Genomic DNA, 19,677 nt, shown 5'->3' with positions numbered 1-19,677 from the left:
ACTGCAGAGGTTACAAGTGCACATTTTATCAAGGCTTCAAATGTAGAAGCCATGACATTGTGTCCTGGTGCCTTTTCAGAAGCAGAAATGGAATGATTATATGGACTAACGTCCCTCCCATTAGGCATTTTAATATTTAATATTTTAATCTGTGACTGCAAACATTTAATGATTTTATCATTTCTTGTTTCATTTTCAACTCCCATAATTATAATGATTACTCACCTGCAGCTCCAGTCCTATACTCAATAACTCTTCAGAAATGGGCCCAGGAGTCATTGAACTAAAATGGTATACTAGTAATCCTATCTTGTACAGTAAACTCCAAAGTAAAATTAGTGCATAGGAAATCTGTAGTTTTAAATCAAATTAATAAACAGAAATCAAATGTTATAAACAAATATTGCTAAATACATTACTTTTTCACTCTACTATCATAGTAAGTTAGAAATGTAAAAGACCTTAAATTACTTTGTCCATCTTCTTTCCAGTTACTGTTATTTTGACAGTGTCCAGAAATTTGCTATGTACTTTACAAAAGCTTTCTTTAGCAAAGTTCCTGGCCAGAGATGCAATGAGAAGGTTTCAAACAGAAGTGGGAGGTAGGAAGGGGCGGACTAAGGTTATGGTTATAGTTATTTCACAGTGTGACTTTGTTTTGCCAGGAGTACTTCTTGAGAATGCATTGCAAATAATTCAAGTTTGATAGTGTTCATTTTTTCTCAGTTAACTCACTTCTTGTAGACAACACGGCAGAAGTGAGTTTTAAAGAAGGATTTAAAAGAGAAGTGATGGATTGGAGCAGAGAGGGTCCATGGTAGGAGATAAGGTTAGCTGGGGCAGAGCTGTGCATGGCCTTCAAAGGAAGAACAAGGGGGCAGATCTGCAGCTGGTGTAAATTGTTATAGCTCCATTGAAGTCAGTGGGAGCTAGGACTGTTTACATTTGCTGAGGATCTGCCCCAATAAGTTCAAACTTGAAGCAAGACAATGAGGAGCCAATCGAGGGGTTCAAAGAGGAGGTGGTCGTCTGAGTGATCAGCAAGGAAGATGATTTTAGCAGCATTTTGGACGGACTGTAGGGGTGGCCAATGTGGGTACCAAGTTGACTTGAGAAGACACAATTATTGTCAAGGCAGGAGATGACTAAAGTGTGGACAAGCTGCTGATACAGATGGGCCAGGTTGGATTTTCATTTATGACGTGGAGGAAGAAATGGCAGGAATTGGACACATCCTGGATGGAAGGGGATGAGGAAATGAAGGAGTTAGAGGTGTCCCTACTTTGTATGTGATGGTGGTGTTGACACTAATGGAGAAAGGGGAAAGGATTTAAGAGGAAAATGGGGATTCAGTCTATCACATTGGTGAGGGCTCAGTCCAGTCTTGCTTTAAATAAATTGCACTGCTCTCTATTTTAGTGGTCTCAGTCCAGGACACCCAAATCACCATCAGAATTGGCACTAATCTGTTCCTTCATAGTTGCAGCAGATGGTCAAGGACGTTATTAAGGGGCATGGAGACTAAGATGCCCTAGGGATAGTCCCCTGCCGCTCATGGTTGAGGAACATAATGGTAGGGCAGTGGGGGAAACATCCTTTGCCACTGTTTGTATTGTACTTGGTCTGGGGATTACTATAGGACTTCAGTCTCTGTAAATAGTAAATGCTAGGATTCAGTCATAGATGTGAGGAAATTAATCACCTATAAACTGAGTTACCCAATCCTATCACCCTAGTGGGTGTGGGTGTCAGTCACACCTTTTTTGAAGAAATGTCCATGCTAAAATAGGTTAGCATAGCTTCAAGCATGCAGCCAAATAGCATAAAAGTACCCTCTTGGTGGACTTATAGTACACTAAACATCCTGGACACTCAAAGGTTACAATTACTCAGGATAATTAATGCCAAAATTCCTAAGTATTTCTCTGTTCTGGAATGGCTGAAGTAAACCTATTTATATTTAAACCCCTGAAAGAGTTTGAATTTTCTATTCTTCTCTGAAAACAGCTTTTACTTTCTTCTGCAGCTCTAACCTCATTCTTTTATTTAGAAGACTCTGCAGTTAGTTTTTGTCCTTTCCTGTGCTGGATTCTCATTCATCAGCTGATTCGCGCTGTTACCCTCTGCTAGATATTACCTCCTCTTCTTTCCTACGCTGTCCTTCTGTTTCAGAGGTTTTCACTTTCTCATGTTCAGCTGTGTCAGACTTTTCTATAAATTACCTCACAGGGCTGAATGTGAAAAACATTCTAGTTTCTAGTCAGGACCTTTTCACATCCATCATCTTGTTCTTATTTCAGTATTGTCTATTGTACCATAGTTTACAACACTATTTTGTGTGTGTGTGTGTGTGTGTGTGTGTGTGTGTGTGTGTGTGTGTGTGTGTGTTTACGTGCATGTAATGAGATTTTCTCCTGGACCATCTTTGTTTCAACCCTTTTGTTCATTTTAGTGGCTCATTTCCCTGAATGCTGCATGTGTTATGGAACTGTTAATTAAAATAAATGTTCAGGTTTGCAAAGAAACTTCTGTGTAACACATTTGAGTATTAAAAAAGAGCAGACCTTTAAAATTCAAATGCTTATGAATGACTTACAGTAGTGCTGAAGCTTACAGTATGCAAACACACCTTTGCCATGCAGCTTTTGAGAAATCAGTATTCTCCTAAGGCATTCACAGAGGGAGATTTCCCTTGTGTGTGAAATTAAAAGGGAGCAGAATATAATAGAAGGCATTTTTGGTCACAGCGTACAAAGAATCAAAACAGTAGAGAAATGTTGGCGGGATTTACTGCACAAATATGCTAGGACATCTTCAGGCTTTTCCACGTTAAGATGCAGTCTCCTCATTCTTAAATTCTTTCCAGGACACTATGGGTTAAGTAGTTGCTAATCTTTAATCATCCTCCCAATCTCCTGGAGATCCTGGTTAGAAGATGCCTCACAATGTGATCATAAAGCACCCTTGTTGTGTTATGATTCCTTAACAACAAAACCTACCATATCACAACGCATCCCCACCACATGGCTATCCACTGCTTTTGTGCTATAATTGTTGTCTGCATGTTTGTCCTCTTAAACTATAAGCTCCTTGCAGTAGGTTCCTTGCCTCCTCTTTGTCCTGGATAGTACTGAGCACACAATCAGTGCTCAGTAAACAATAATGGGGACAGATCTGACCTTTTAGGAACTGAAAGGACTTCTGACTTGCCTTTATACCTCCACCATTGATAGCCTCCTCAGTGGCCTTTGTTGTAACCATCTTCTTTCTGACAGCATGACCATTACCCCTGTGATTTTTTTCAAAGCCCTCATCATGTCCTTCACCTTTGTTTTGTTTCTTTCCCCATATTCTTGTTCTGTCTCTCCATGTGATTATGATAATTTCACATCTCTCTAGGCTTCACTGTCCAGCTTTTAGCTTCCCTTCAACTTGTTGGTCTATGTTTCTGCCTCATCTATCATGATTGGCTGGCCAAACCCTCAGAGGTGCTGGTACTAAGGGTGTGGAGAAGAGGAGGTGCTGGCTTCAACTGGTTTCCATTATATCAGGGTTTACAGTTTGGTTCAATGGTTCTCAGCGCCCCTATTATAAAAACTGTTCAAGCACCCTTGCAATCCCTTGTTCCTAGGGCTAGTTCGGACAATGCTGTCATATCTGCAGCAGGGCCATCCCTAGGCATACGCAGCATATGCGGCTGCGTAGGGCACCGGAAAATTTGGGGCACCATTCCCCTTGCTAGCCATGGCTGTAATCCTTTCTTCTCCAGCCCCTCCCCTGTGGGCTCGGAGCTGTGGGGTCCCCCCGCCACCTGCGGGGGCTCTGAGCGGCAGGGTCCCCCCACAACCCATGGCTCCGGGGGTACCCACTGCCTGCAACAGCTGGGAGCTGCAGCAGGGGGGCCCTGCCACTGCTGCCAGCTGGGAGCTGTGGGGTGCCCTCATGGCAGCTTGGAGCTCCGGGGGCCCCCGCCGCCCTTGGTGGCCAGGAGCTGCTGGGTTCGGAGCCCCCTACCTACCCATGGTGGCTGGGAACTCCCAAGTCCCCCCCGCCACCCGTGGCGGCCCAGAACTCCCAGAACCAGGGCCGGCTCCAGGCACCAGCGAAGGAAGCAGATGCTTGGGGCGGCCAATACAAAGGGGCAGCACTCCGTCCGTCCGGGTCTTTGGCGGGAATTTGGCGGCGGGTCCCTCAGTCCCTCTCTTCCTCTTTGAGCTGCCGCCGAACTGCCGCCAAAGAGGAAGAGAGGGAGTGAAGGACCCGCCACCGAACTGCCACTGAAGAATGGAGCGGCGCGATTGAGCTGCCGCCGAAGTGCCACCGATCAGCTTTTCCCCCTCCCCCCCCCCGCCACTTGGAGCAGCAGAAAACCTGGAGCTGGCCCTGCCCGGAACTGCGGGCTGAAGTCATGGAAGTCTCTGGAAGTCACGTGACTTCCGCAACCTCCATGACAAAATCATAGCCTTGATCATGAGACAACATAACTACGTATGGTAGCCACCTTGGATTAGGGAGAAAAGCAGGTAAATTTGCAGGCTGCTAGGAACTTTCATTGAGCAGAAAGATGCAATGTCTTGGAGACATTCCCTTTTCTGTCTGTCTTTTCCTATATAGCCAGCTGTCAAATTAAAAACAGTAAGAAGAATCTCAGCACCTTCTTTTTTTTTTCTTTTTAAATGTAATTTTCAAATGTTTATATACTCATATTTTTCTTCCTAGACAGGCCCTCTTGCATCTTCTTTGGATTTTTTTAAAATAGGTAAGCTTTTTTGCAACACCCTCCCAGTCAGATAAGTCCAGTTCTGTTCAATATCTTCATCAATGATTTAGATAATGGCATAGAGAGCACACTTATAAAGTTTGCGGACGATACCAAGCTGGAAGGCGTTGCAAGTGCTTTGAAGGATAGGATTAAAATTCAAAATGATCTGGACAAACTTGAGAAATGGTCTGAAGTAAGTAGAATGAAATTCAATAAGGACAAATTCAAAGTACTTCATTTAGGAAGGAACAATCAGTTGCACACATACAAAATGGGAAATGACAGCCTAGGAAGGAGTTCTGCGGAAAGGGATCTGGGGGTCATAGTGGACCACAAGCTAAATATGAGTCAACAGTGTAATGCTGTTGCAAAAAAAGCGAACATCCTTCCTGGATGTATTAGCAGAAGTGTTGTAAGCAAGACACGAGAAGTCATTCTTCCGCTCTACTCCACACTGATTAGGCCTTGACTGGAGTACTGTGTCCAGTTCTGGGTGCCACATTGCAGGAAATTGTAGAGGGTCCAGAGAAGAGCAACAAAAATGATTAAAGGTCTAGAAAACATGACCTATGAGGAAAGATTGAAAAAATTGGGTTTGCTTAGTCTGGAAAAGAGAAGACTAAGGGGGACATGATAACAGTTTTCAAGTGCATAAAAGGTTGTTACGGGGAGGAGGGATAAAAATTGTTTTTCCTAACCTCTGAGGATAGGACAAGAAGCAATGGGCTTAAATTGCAGCCAGGGAGGTTTAGGTTGGACATTAGGAAAAAGTTCCTAACTGTCAGGGTGGTTAAGCACTGGAATATATTGCCTAGGGAGGTTGTGGAATCTCCATCATTGGAGATTTTTAAGAGCAGGTTAGACAAACCCCTGTCAGGAATGGTCTAGATAATACTTAGTTCTGCCATGAGGCAGGGCACTGGCCTAGATAACCTCTCAAGTCCCTTCTAGTCCTATGATTCTATGACATTGTGAAAGGTGATCTTTCACCATTAAGTTGGACAAGTGGCATTAAAAAAAAAAAAAAGCCAAGACATCTCTTTTGTGTCTTGCTGGTGCAGGACTGATGGCATTTTTGTCCTTAGAGGTGGATTCCCAGCAGGTTTAATTTTAAAGTAATTTGTGTGTATGTGAATATCCTTGATGATTTTGGTTATAGGAGCATTAGTGTAGTATTTTGTGCAGATACTAAAATGTGTAAGCGAGGGGAAGTAAAATTTTCAAACTCTTTTGAAATTGAAAATAGTCCTGAATGTTCAGTAAATATGTTTGTTTCCTTTTCGGTAATGGCAATGATTCTCATTTGCCCTAAGCCCCTTTTGTGTCTCTCCAGCAGTATAAATCCATTTACACTCACATCAGAGGCACCTCTGCACTTCCAGAGTGAAGGGGGATCAAGGAATCAGAATGATATTAGAAGAACTGGTTCTAGAGATAGACAGAAAAAGTGAGCACCATCAACTCACCTTAGTGGTCTTATTCGGCCCCCTTCTCAGGAGTTCACAGACAATTTGGCATGGCTATGAATGGCTCAGGAAGAAAGGATCACAGGGAGTCGGTAATTCTTCTCTCTCTTTTATTTATTTCACAGCCTGTTCATCTCTACTGGTGCTAAATATAGACTGAACTCTTGTCCAGCTACCCTTACTCTTAATTAAAATAAATCATCCCATTTTGCAAATTCAAGGTTATATGTACAGTGTAATATCTCGGGCAGTGTGGTCTTGAGGTGTCCGGCTAATCCCTCAACTGGAGTGCTTCTTCACCTCTACGTTTATGGTTGTGTTAATCACCAGATAACCCATGACTCTAGTCTCCTTGGGAACTTTATGGCTGTCCTCACTTAGCTCTATAATAAAGTAATAATAATGATAAAACAATAATTCTTAGCTCTTAGTGGTTTTCATCTTCAAAGTGCTTTGCACACATTCACTAATTAACTGGATTCAGGCCTGAGTAATTTAACGCCTATTAAAAACCACATCTCCTTGGTCAAAGCCTTTGTGGAGCTGTTATTGGAAACCATTCTTACTATTTGAGTCAGACTGTCCATTATATGCTATTATTTTTACAGCACCTAAAATATGCCGGGCATATAAAATATAACGTATAAAAGATCAATCAGAAACCGTTGCTAAACCTATTTTTCCCCCCTAGGATAGTAAAATCCACCCTTTTCACTCAGACTCCAAAGATTCTTAGTGTTTAGCTCCCAAAGGAAATATAAATAAGTAATGAAAAATCTGTAGGCAAAAAGATAAGGCCAAATTTTCCAAAGATTCTCAAAGAAGCCAACATATGCAGTGCTTACTGGAATTAAGAGCACCAAGTCGCAAGTGAAGTGGATGAGCAGGCGAAAACTATTTCTGATGGGAACTGCCAAAGGCTGGGAAATAAGCAGGCTGCAAAATGTAGTGGGGGTCAAAAACCAATGGTGACATATGGGAAGAAAGCAGAGTGGTGGGGAAGAAAGACACTGACACAAAAGGTCCTGTATCAGACCTGCAAGATTGCTGGCTTACCACAGCTACACTTCACACTACACAAAGGAGGCTGTTATTGGTTTGTGCATATTGTTTAATATTCTCAGGAGTTCAAGGAAATCATTCACTCAAGGAGCCATGCACAATCGGGAACGTGCTGCTGTCTCTTAAGGAAGTATGTCAGCAGCAGCAAGCATGACTTTAAAGAACTGAATGAATGTGGCAGGAGGGATGTTTCAGGTATAGGGGGAGATGTGGGATTTCTTGTGTGAAATTAGGACACTTGGCAGCTGGTAGGCTTTTAATTGCAATCCAAAGCAACTGATGGTGCCAAAGAACGAACAAAGCTATCGATTTCCATCTGGGCACAAAATTTACTTCTCAGTACTCGTCATCTTGATGTATATCTTCATTCTGTGTCTTTGTTATGCATGAGCTGAGACCCCTTTAGTCTTCAAATTTTAGTTCTGGGTTAAATGGAGTACGTGGGTAGACTTTTAAAAAAAATCAGCTATTCTCCCCCTCCCTCCTTCCCAAATGCACAATGTGCTTTCAGTTTTGGAGACTCTGTTCATCTCTAGGTTCTTATACAGTCTCTGTCACTCTAGTGTCTGAGTGCCTCTCGGAAATTAAGTGTAGACATAGAGATCCTTCTCTCTCCAGTCAGCAGGGACACTGGACTATGTTTATGTTAAATGAGGCATGTTTGTTTTTAAAGTCTAGATCAAAGAAGTGGATTTTGCATTTCACTTTGAAGGCACTGAGGTTCATTGCAAACCTGACCTCTTCAGGGAGTGGCTTCCAAATTCACGGGCTAGTTGCTAAGAAAGTGCTGTTTCCAGCACACATTTCAGTTTGTAGTTGCCAGTTTCATTCTAGTACAGTGGTTATCAAACTTATTTGATCAGGCCCCCCTTCTTTGTGCCTGTAGTTGTTTAGGCCTCTCCCCAAGTACATATACCACCACCCAGCTCTGAAGGCAGAGCAGAGAGCAACGGGCTGCTGACCAGGTGCCCAGCTCTGAAGGCAGCACCATGCCAGCAGCAGCACAGAAGTAAGGGAGGCAAAGGGAAAAGTGATATTTGTCAATATCACTTTTCACAGCAGACTTAGCGCCCCATTGCCACCCTTACTTCTGCACTGCTGCTGCCACCCCAGGGCTGACAGAGCCCTGCCACCTCCAGGTGAGGGATTGGGGGAGAGGGAAGGAGTGCCTGAGCCCATGCTGCCTCCCGGTGAGGCGGGGGAAAGCCCGAGCCTGGGTGGCCAGGCTCCAGCTGTCAGCCCTGGGGTGGCAGGTCTCCGGCGGTCCCCTTTATCCCTGCCTCCCAGGTGTGCACGGCCCTTCTGCATGAGTCCCAGCCATCCAGAGCTCTTTAAAAAAAAAAAAAAAATCACAACTTGCGCCACCCTTGACACATTCTCATGCCTCCCTTAGGAGGTGCACCTGATAGTTTGAGAACCGCCGTTCTAGTGGAATGTAGGTATTGTGTAAGATCAAGATCTTGAAGCAGAGACGCAAATGAAGAAAATCATATGGAAACTGTAACAATTTAATAAACAAGTTCTAACAGACACTTAACAAAAAATGAAGGTACCTAAAATCACTAATCACCTTTCAAAATATTGATCTTCGCCTTTTTCCTTAAAGAATGCTTTGCCCCTAATTATTAAAAAAAAAAAAAAGTTTGTTTCAAAAGCCTTTCTAATTGAAAGGCTTGTACAAGTACCAAACCTCCATCACTGTTGTTAATCTATCTGCTAAAGTGAACAAATAATTACTCTTCAGTTTTATAAATCTTACAAAACCGATACCATAATCATTAAATAATTATTATTTCCTTAGATGCAAAATAAAAGGCAAACTTTTTACATTTCCACTTTGGCTGTATTAATATGTGGTGTTTTTAGATTATCTTGAGTGAAATAAGAATATAACAGTTTTTAGGAACGGAGAGTGTGAGTAAGGAGCAAAGTTGGCAGACTATGTGGAGTACATTTCTGCTGATGATCTGCTATTTCTTTCAGAGACGTTGGTGGGAAGGCTACCTGCCTTCAGTGCTGCCTTTCTCCTTTTCAGTTACTTTGGGAAAAGTATAACAAGTCCTGTACATTAATCTCACCTGTCCTCAAACACAGCTAAACTAATAAGGCCACCAAACTTAACAGCAGAGAGAGCCTGCATCTATTATTCAATTTCTCTCTAACTACATGGTTAAGCCAACATTCATTGCATTCATATAAGGCAACTAACAATGCCAAATATCTGTTGTCTGTACATAATACGAGGGTGGTTGAAATGGTCACATAATGCAAAAACTGGCATCGAACATAGAAATATCGAGATTTTAAAATGTCAACAGGTCTGCGAGGCATGTTAGCTGTAGGCTAGCTAAGCAAGGAGGCGGCAGAACATTCCCAGTGCACAGCTAAAGAATCTTACATACTGTTGTTTAAACTGATGGATATTCACAGTTAGTTCTTTGTCTTGAAAGACTCTCCAATGGTTTAAACTATGTATATAGTCAGTAGTTTTCAGAACATCAGAGATCTTCAATGTTTAGTTTTCCTTTGACATGTATCAATTGTAAGAGATCACTAAAGAACAGGTGGGCTAGATCCTTCACTGGTATAAAGTAGCATAGCTCCCTTAGGATGAATGAAGATAGGCCCACTACATCAGGGGTTCTCAAACTGGGGGTCGAGCTGTCAGCCTCCACCCCAAACCCAGCTTTGCCTCCAGCATTTATAATGGTGTTAAATTTATAAACAAGTGTTTTTAATGTATAAGGGGGGTCGCACTCAGAGGCTTGCTGTGTGAAAAGGGGTCACCAGTACAAAAGTCTGAGAACCCCTGCACTACATAGTACCAAATGGGTGGTACTGAGCCTTTGATAGAACTTTTGCTACTCATAAAGACACCACAGTACTCAGACATAAATTCAGCACAATGTTAAGTGAAGGGACTGGATTTTCTCTATCTATGTGCAAAGCAAATTTCTTTTGGGAAAGCAATAATTCTAGAAACCTCCTTGCTATTTCAGGATCAAAACGTTAAAGCTTTTGATGCCAAAAATACATTTAATATTCAAGCTTAAAATGGCTTCACTTGCGTACAAAATCTGTCCCCTTATTGCTATATACCAGCCCTGTGATTGGAGTACACTGAGTGGCAAGTCATCTGTACAGAGTAAGTAGTTGGGCTTTGTGCTGGAGAAATCCACAGGGGCAAGGGGAGGAATTCTCCTCCACTCTGCCATGGAGTGACAGCATAGCCACAGAAGCTGCCCTGTAGTAACCTCTGTGCTTCCTGTACCCCTACTGCATGGGGGCAATGACCATCCTTCCTCCTCCTCCCTCCCCCCAAGTGCCCCATTATGATAACACACAGAGCATTCATGGAACCATGTGGGGTGTACACCCCTCTGTACTGTCTCCTAAGCCTGCCCTGCCAGAGAAGGCAAAGCTTCACCTCTCACTGTACATGGTGCCTTCTGCACCCATCAATGTGGGAGCAAGATTTGCCCTTAATGGAGTTAATCTCCTCTTAATGAACATACACCTCTACCCCGATATAACACAACCCGATATAACACGAATTCAGATATAACGCGGTAAAGCAGTGCTCGGGGTGGGGCGGGGCTGCGCATTCCAGTGGATCAAAGCAAGCTCAATATAAGGCGGTTTCACCTATAACGCGGTAAGATTTTTTGGCTCCTGAGGACAGCGTTATATCGAGGTAGAGGTGTACATGCATAGCAAGACTGCTCTCTGTCAGCCTCTGTTTTTTGTTTTGTTTTGTTTTTTGCTATAGAACCACTAGCTATTGCTGTTAAAAACTTAATGGTATGAAACTTGGTGCAATATATTCTATGTTATCCTCATGTCCTGTTGATCTGTTGGTTTATTTGGTGAATTGAGAACCCTTTGTTCTGACATGTTCTATTTCTTTTGTTATAAGGTAAACTGGCAGAAATCAGATATTCTATCCCTTAATGAACTGTGCCTGAACTACTCCCTTTCCTTGCTCCTTTTCAGCTGGAGGTTTAAAATTATCAAATACTTGGGGGTGACTTGCAAGGCAGTCTCAATATGGAAGTCCTAAAAGAATAAATTTCGACGGCTGATATCCTTTCAAGATTTCCTGTGATATTGCTGCCCATATTAATTACATTTTGATCATGCTTCCAATGGAATTATCTGCATTTTTTTTCAAATCTGAGCAGACTAAAGAACATCTTGTGTTGAAGAAAGAAGAACCTTTCCCATCCTTTTCTGTGCTAGATAATAGCAAAGATAATTGCATTAAACCCAGAGGGTTGATATTGAAGCTAACCTTCCATATTCTTTCTGCTTATACAATCTCTTAACCATCACTGTCCACAGAGTATATTATTAAATTTAGTAATAAAGAACCTTGGAAATGTTCACTTTTTTAGTTTAATTTGTGATGTATTAATCTGTCTGGCTCCAGTCCTAGCTTGCAAAATAACCTTCTCTTGGCCTGTGTGGGAACAAAAAGAAATCCACAAAATTGCTGACTTATATATAAGTAATAACTTTGTGATGTCTTTCCCAGGGATATGTAACTAACTCCACCTAGCCATTTTCATTTAAATATCCTGTTTCACAGTCACATCTGAAAACTGTTTGTTGACAATATACTTACCATAAAGAAGGAAGATACTATATATTAGGCAACATTTAAATCATGTGGGCCCATCAGTATCAAGAATACACCAAACATTTAAAACTCAAGACAAAAGATGATTAAGTGATGAGAAAGTCTGGTTCACCTACTAATAACTCCCAAAAGTAATGGGAGGTCCAAGCTAAGGAAAGCATCAGATTCTGTAGCAACAGTCCAAACATAATTGTCTCATAATGCTGACTCTCCATGCATTTCTCAGGAGATGATGCTGTGGACAACAGCTGTCCCTATCTGTCCAGTCACCTCCTGGACCTGGCCCACCTAATCGCCATAGGGCACCAGCAAAGAGCTGTCAGCTGGCTGGATGACTCAGCAGAAAAGAAAAATGTAGTCTTGCGGTTACATTTTTGAAAGCACCTAAGTCCCATTGACTTTTTCAATGGGGTTTAGGCACTTCTGAACATTTTACCCTCAGGCACCATGGCTTCTTTCTTCAAGAATAAAATTAATATAACTTCTTGTTATAAACACAAGCACAAAAAATTAATCAGAAAAATCCCTGGCATGGCTACAACTCAGCTCTGCCATGTGACCCTGGCTGTGGGCCCCTAACTTCCCAACGGATTTTTACCCCTTCTGTCTCCCAGGCAGACCTTCTTACAGATCTTCCCCTGGGGGAAGGTGGGCTAGCGTCCGCTCCCTGTTCACTGGGCACTAGCTAGTGTCCCTGTACCCTGTCTCGCTATCTTACTTAGCTATCTGAGGTTCACTAAATGCTGACTGTGTAGCATGAGTGAATATGCCATAATCCTTTCTGCTTTAATTGCTGGAGTAGGCTCTCCAAGAAGGCTAACATCATTGCCACCCGATTTCTGACTGCCCCAGAGAGTATCCTGAGCTATTGACAATATCCACCTGCATTTTTCCGTATTAATTTTAGATGCTCTTAACAATTTGAGAATAATAAAGTGAGCAATCTGTAAAATCTGCTTTGTACATTACAAATTTCCTCAAACACTCAACCCTGAAGGCAATGCATTTTCTACAGGTGTCTGACAATGCCATTTTGGGTAGTTACTAAACTGCAGCCTTACATCTCTAAGTTTGAGTGCCATTGTATTTTGTAAGTCTGAAACTGCCTTTTCCTACTTACTTTCTTCCCAATCATCCCCCTTCATAATCATCCAGTCAACACCAGATTGGACTGTCCTTTACAAATCTATCAGTCTTTTCAAACTTTTAATAGTAAATACTGTGTATATATTTATATTTTTACTATTAATGTAGTTGCTATCACAGGAGCTCCAATACAAACTGCAGTTGTGCCACTTAAATGATTGGGTCTTTTATAGACACCGCACTGTGTAACCATGGCTTAAATCCAACACTGGGTTCTGATCCTGCTGTGAGTACTGTGCAGGTGTCCACCCACACGATTACCACTGGAGCAGTGAAGCCTTAGATTGCAGATTTCATCCCATATGTCTTGCAAATTTCTTGTGCCTTATGATGGCTGGTGGGGTTTATCAGAATGTGCAAACACCCCTTGGTAAGCTTACTGCAGGTCTGTGCCATCACTAATAGATCAGCATTTCCTACCTAAACTTATAATACAATTGTGTGGGCTGAGCATGAGTAACGTACCTGTCAGATACAAATGAATTGTCTTCTACAAAATGCGTATTGACCTTTTCTTGCCAAGCTAATACAATAACATACATTACTACAACGCTATCTCATTCCCGTGCAGAGAAGACCATATACCTAAACTTAGCCTGTAAAAGGTGCCAGATGCCAGGAAAATGTATTATTGCCTCATTTTTCTACAGGAATGACAATGACAAAATAGAGAGTGCGTGTCTTAGTTTTATTTCCTCACTGTCTATCTAGCATTTGTTGCATTTGTCTAGGAAATGCATCCATTATTGAACCAAATATCATCTTCTCCACTCTTTTCTGTAAGAAAAATTCTAATGCTTTCATTTTCACCTGGAGACCCTTTCATGCATGGTAATGTGAATTTGTGGTGCACCACAACTTTGATCTCCCACACTCCTAAATGACAAATTTCACTTACTGAAAGGGAATTTTAGAAGAAGATGAGATACTATCAATGAATCTATAGAAAAGAATTCTACGGGAGTTATACGGTTAATGTCCAAAAGGTCTGTTTGCCCAACTGAGTAAATCCAAAGTTCATCCTAGCTGTACTAGTGCATCTCATTGTAACAAAAGAAGTGGGACGACCATAGATGTGAAGCAAGCACGACTCCTCTGAGTTTTGTCTGTGCTTCTTGGTGCCACACATATTGGCAAGACTGCTGTCAAAGCTGATTTCTAAAGGATAATCTTTGACAGCTTTTTTCCCCCAACTGCTTAGCTGTCAGTTCATGGAAATTGCTACTTGTCTTATGTAAAATGCCAGCTGACAAAGTGCCTAGTTCATTATACCACAGTAGATTAAATAAATACTGTGTTTCTGCTGAACCAGCTACGTATAGAACAAATTCTGCAGCCAGGGTATGGATCTGTAACCTTTTGTTCAGATAACTCAACTCCAGTTCCCCTAGGCTCAGGTAGGGGAGAAATCAGGAAAACATTGCACCTCCAGAAGGTTCTGCCAGATGCTGACAGGTACATGGTTTAACATCTGGAAGCGATCACTGTTCCCTCCAAAGAGGTCTCTGCTACATAAACACTGAATAGTTCACAGCTATTTTCAGCTTGCATTAGCTTCTTTTTCTACCATTATAATAAAAAAGGGATAATCTTGAGTATTAAATAGTTATATTTGTACAGCACTTTGAATACATAAAGACTGGCACAAGCTTAGTAAGGTGTCTTAGTGTTTGTGCATATGTTGCCCGAATGCAATCAGTTAATGTTTTTTAATTCCCCTGACTTTACCCAGATTATTGAGTTGATACCCTGATAACATGATTTTTAGTAAGAATATAATTTGCCTAAATGACTGAGCTATTTTGTGTAAAAGTGGGCTGGACTGGAAGTCAGGAAATTCTGTATGCTAATCCTAGCTCTGACACTGGCTTGTTATGTGACCTTGGAAAATCAGTGCTTGTCTATATTGTGAAGCAAATTTAGCTTAAGGTAGGGTCATAAAGTGGAATAGCTATTCCTGATTAACTCCACATCCAAAGTGGATTAAGATAATTCAGAATAAAGAATTCTTATTCCAGAATAAGAGAATCCACTAAGGCCTGGTCTACACTACCCGCCGGAATCGGCGGGTAGAAATTGACCTCTCGGGGATCGATTTATCGCGTCCCGTCAGGACGCGACAATCGATCCCCGAATCGACGCTCTTACTCCACCAGCGAAGGTGGTAGTAAGAGCCGTCGACGGGAAGCCGCGGAGGTCGATTTTGCCGCCGTCCTCACAGCGGGGTAAGTCGGCTGCGATACGCCGAATTCAGCTACGCTATTCGCGTAGCTGAATTTGCGTATCTAAAATCGACCCCCCCCCCCCCTGTAGTGTAGATGTAGCCTCAGGAATTTGACTGGGGCTAGGTCTACACTACAGCGGGGGGTCGACCTAAGATACGCAACTTCAGCTACGTGAATAGCGTAGCTGAAGTGGCGTATTTTAGGTCGACTTACCTGGCTGTGAGGACGGCGGCAAGTCGACCGCTGCCGCGCCGCCGTCGACTCCGCTACCGCCTCTTGCCGCGGTGGATTTCCGGAGTCGACGGTAGAGCCATCAGGGATCGATTTTATCGCGTCTTCACTAGACGCGGTAAGTCGATCCCCGATAGACCGATTGCTACCCGCCGATCCGGCGGGTAGTGAAGACGTGCCCTGGGAATAGTTTAATGCAAAATAGCTATTCCAGACTAATTTTTCCTGCACAGACAAGCCCTCATTTAACAGCTTTGCCTCAGTATCCCTATCTGTAAATGTGGATAAATAATACTTATCTCCCTAACAGGAGTGTCAGTTAGAACCGAATCATGTACCCTTGCTCAGACCAAACTCCAATTGATACTAATGGAAGTTTTGCCTGAGTAAGGAGTATAGGATCATACTTCTCATGTTTGGGCAGCAGTCTGATTACGTTAGGTTCTATGATTATTAGCACTCTGCTGTAAAGTAGTTGCAGTATTTTCCTACAGAGGTAAAAGAAATATATAAGAAACTTGAAAATTTTACCCAATGTCTTCTAACTATGTTTCTGGTACAGTGGACTTATCCACATGGCAGAGAGTTGCTGGTTGAATGCCTAACATGCCTTTTTGTTCTGGTATTTCATGCTCTTTAATTTTGTGCAAACCTTAGTTAAAACAGTGACACACACTATATAGAAACTTTAGAGAGAGAGAGTGGTGTTAAGAACAGCTAGCATCTGCAAGTGCTGGAAAGTATGTTCAGACTTGGCATCGTAGAAGGCTTCAAAAGATTGCCCAGGCTGCTTGATATGCTTTTACACTAGGCATTGATCCAAATTCCACAGTTTGTTACTGTCACGCAAATTGTTCAATAGCAATGAACAACTGTGGTCTTCAATTACATAGTGCAGTACATGGGCGTTGCCTGATTTTTGGCATAAATTCTGAGTCCTCGTTGACTCACAGAGATGATGTAACATGCCAAAGAAATATTTGTGATAAAACATGCTTTATTTATGCTACATGACTCATCCCAGAAATAAGTTTCAGAATCTCTAGTATGTAACCATCTTCTGCCAAAATTATCAGTTATTTTCTGAATGTAATGCCATGGCTAGAAAATCTGGCTAATATGCCAAGTGACGTAAAGGGAAACAAGAAGACTTTTTATCAATACATTAGAAGCAAGAGGAAGACCAAAGACAGGGTAGGCCCACTGCTCAGTGAAGAGGGAGAAACAGTAACAGGAAACTTGGAAATGGCAGAGATGCTTAATGACTTCTTTGTTTCGGTCTTCACCGAGAAGTCTGAAGGAATGCCTAACATAGTGAATGCTAATGGGAAGGGGGTAAGTTTGGCAGATAACATAAAAAAAGAACAAGTTAAAAATCACTTAGAAAAGTTAGATGCCTGCAAGTCACCAGGGCCTGATGAAATGCATCCTAGAATACTCAAGGAGCTAATAGAGGAGGTATCTGAGCCTCTAGCTATTATCTTTGGAAAATCATGGGAGATGGGAGAGATTCCAGAAGACTGGAAAAGGACAAATATAGTGCCCATCTATAAAAAGGGAAATAAAAACAACCCAGGAAACTACAGACCAGTTAATTTAACTTCTGTGCCAGGGAAGATAATGGAGCAAGTAATTAAGAAAATCATCTGCAAACACTTGGAAGGTGGTAAGGTGATAGGGAATAGCCAGCATGGATTTGTAAAGAACAAATCGTGTCAAACCAATCTGATAGCTTTCTTTGATAGGATAACGAGTCTTGTGGATAAGGGAGAAGCTGTGGATGTGGTACACCTAGACTTTAGTAAGGCATTTGACACAGTCTCGCATGATATTCTTATCGATAAACTAGGCAAATACAATTTAGATGGGGCTACTATAAGGTGGGTGCATAACTGGCTGGATAACCGTACTCAGAGAGTTGTTATTAATGGTTCCCAATCCTGCTGGAAAGGCATAACAAGTGGGGATCCGCAGGGGTCTGTTTTGGGACCGGCTCTGTTCAATATCTTCATTAACGACTTAGATATTGGCATAGAAAGTACGCTTATTAAGTTTGCGGATGATACCAAACTGGGAGGGATTGCAACTGCTTTGGAGGACAGGGTCATAATTCAAAATGATCTGGACAAATTGGAGAAATGGTCTGAGTTAAACAGGATGAAGTTTAACAAAGACAAATGCAAAGTGCTCCACTTAGGAAGGAAAAATCAGTTTCACACATACAAAATGGGAAGAGACTGTCTAGGAAGGAGTACAGCAGAAAGGGATCTAGGGGTTATAGTGGACCACAAGCTAAATATGAGTCAACAGTGTGATGCTGTTGCAAAAAAAGCAAACATTCTGGGATGTATTAACAGGTGTGTTGTGAGCAAGACACGAGAAGTCATTCTTCCGCTCTACTCTGCTCTGGTTAGGCCTCAGCTGGAGTATTGTGTCCAGTTCTGGGCACCGCATTTCAAGAAAGATGTGGAGAAATTAGAGAGAGTCCAGAGAAGAGCAACAAGAATGATTAAAGGTCTTGAGAACATGACCTATGAAGGAAAGCTGAAAGAATTGGGTTTGTTTAGTTTGGAAAAGAGAAGACTGAGAGGGGACATGATAGCAGTTTTCAGGTATCTAAAAGGGTGTCATAAGGAGGAGGCAGAAAACTTGTTCACCTTAGCCTCTAAGGATAGAACAAGAAGCAATGGGCTTAAACTGCAGCAAGGGAGGTTTAGGTTGGACATTAGGAAAAAGTTCCTAACTGTCAGGGTGGTTAAACACTGGAATAAATTGCCTAGGGAGGTTGTGGAATCTCCATCTCTGGAGATATTTAAGAGTAGGTTAGATAAATGTCTATCAGGGATGGTCTAGACAGTATTTGGTCCTGCCATGCGGGCAGGGGACCGGACTTGATGACCTCTCAAGGTCCCTTCCAATCCTAGAATCTATGAATCTATGATTTTGTCAAACTGATGGAATTTTACTTTTTCTTGTTGATTTTTTTCTGTTCTGACAAACCTTTAAAATAATATCTTCTTTCAAATCTACTGCTTTCTTTTGAAAGTGACTGACGTATTCACACGTGCTTTCACAAGTACATTCCTGTAATTCAACTTTCCTCTGTCCCTCTTAAGACTTTCTCATTGGCACTGTCAAATAAATCACTGTAGTGTCATTGAATATTCATACTTTTCTATGTGAACATACAGTGTGTTTCCCCTATTTTCTCTTTCTAGCTACCAATTTTCATGTTGTTTAAGTGTTGTGCATAGTACCTTCTAATCTGGTCCCTGTTAGAATGGTGGTGTTTTTTGTTTTTATTTGTTGCTGAATTCATTTAGGATACTTTCCTTGTGACACCTCTTTCTTTTCTGTCTAGCAGATGGCATCTCTCCACTAGCACCTGTCTGAACTGACTATATTAGGAAAACACAAATTATCTGTAATAATGTAATCCATAAAGCGATGAAATAAATATACTCCATGAATCTTGAAAGAATTAAGGTGATTATAGCTGATCCTGTAGCTTTTTGGATTACTGCATATGCTATTATGATGAATTTTAATATTACACTAATCAGACTGTGTAATTTTTGTGTGTACTGTTAATTTATATGTAAACTGAATAATTTTTGCTACCCTTACCATAAATATGCACAATTTTGCTCCTAGTGCCTCTGTTCATAGACACTGTTAATGACATGTCATGGTTACAAAAATATTAACCTCAAAAAGCTAGTTTTGATTTACATTTAAATTGCACCTGTACCTTTAAATAGCTACATGTAGCATTTGGGTTTATAGCATATTCAGTACTTTGTTTCTATAACTTTGTGTCCGTATATAATATTTTATATGTTCAAAGCAGTGTTGTAGTGGTAAAAAAAGAAGTGGGTAAATTAACCTAAACTAAACTCCACATTCCCCAAATGAGAAGTGGATAAACTCCATTTGCCTGTGTTTATCCACAATGCTACTGGTTCAAAGTGCATTGTATTCTTTGCATAAGGACCTCTGTCGATAAACAGCCTCCCTCCTCCTTAGAAACAGAATGGCATACAAAAGCTGTTAGAAACAAATTCTATATATTTAATCCTTCCATACAGCACTATCATAAGTTTATGATATATAGACTATAGATTCTATTGTCCATCTGAGATTATC

Source organism: Emys orbicularis, chromosome 8 (genome assembly GCF_028017835.1).
Source record: "Emys orbicularis isolate rEmyOrb1 chromosome 8, rEmyOrb1.hap1, whole genome shotgun sequence".
NCBI lineage: Eukaryota > Metazoa > Chordata > Testudines > Emydidae > Emys > Emys orbicularis.
Note: the sequence above shows the minus strand (reverse complement) of the source record.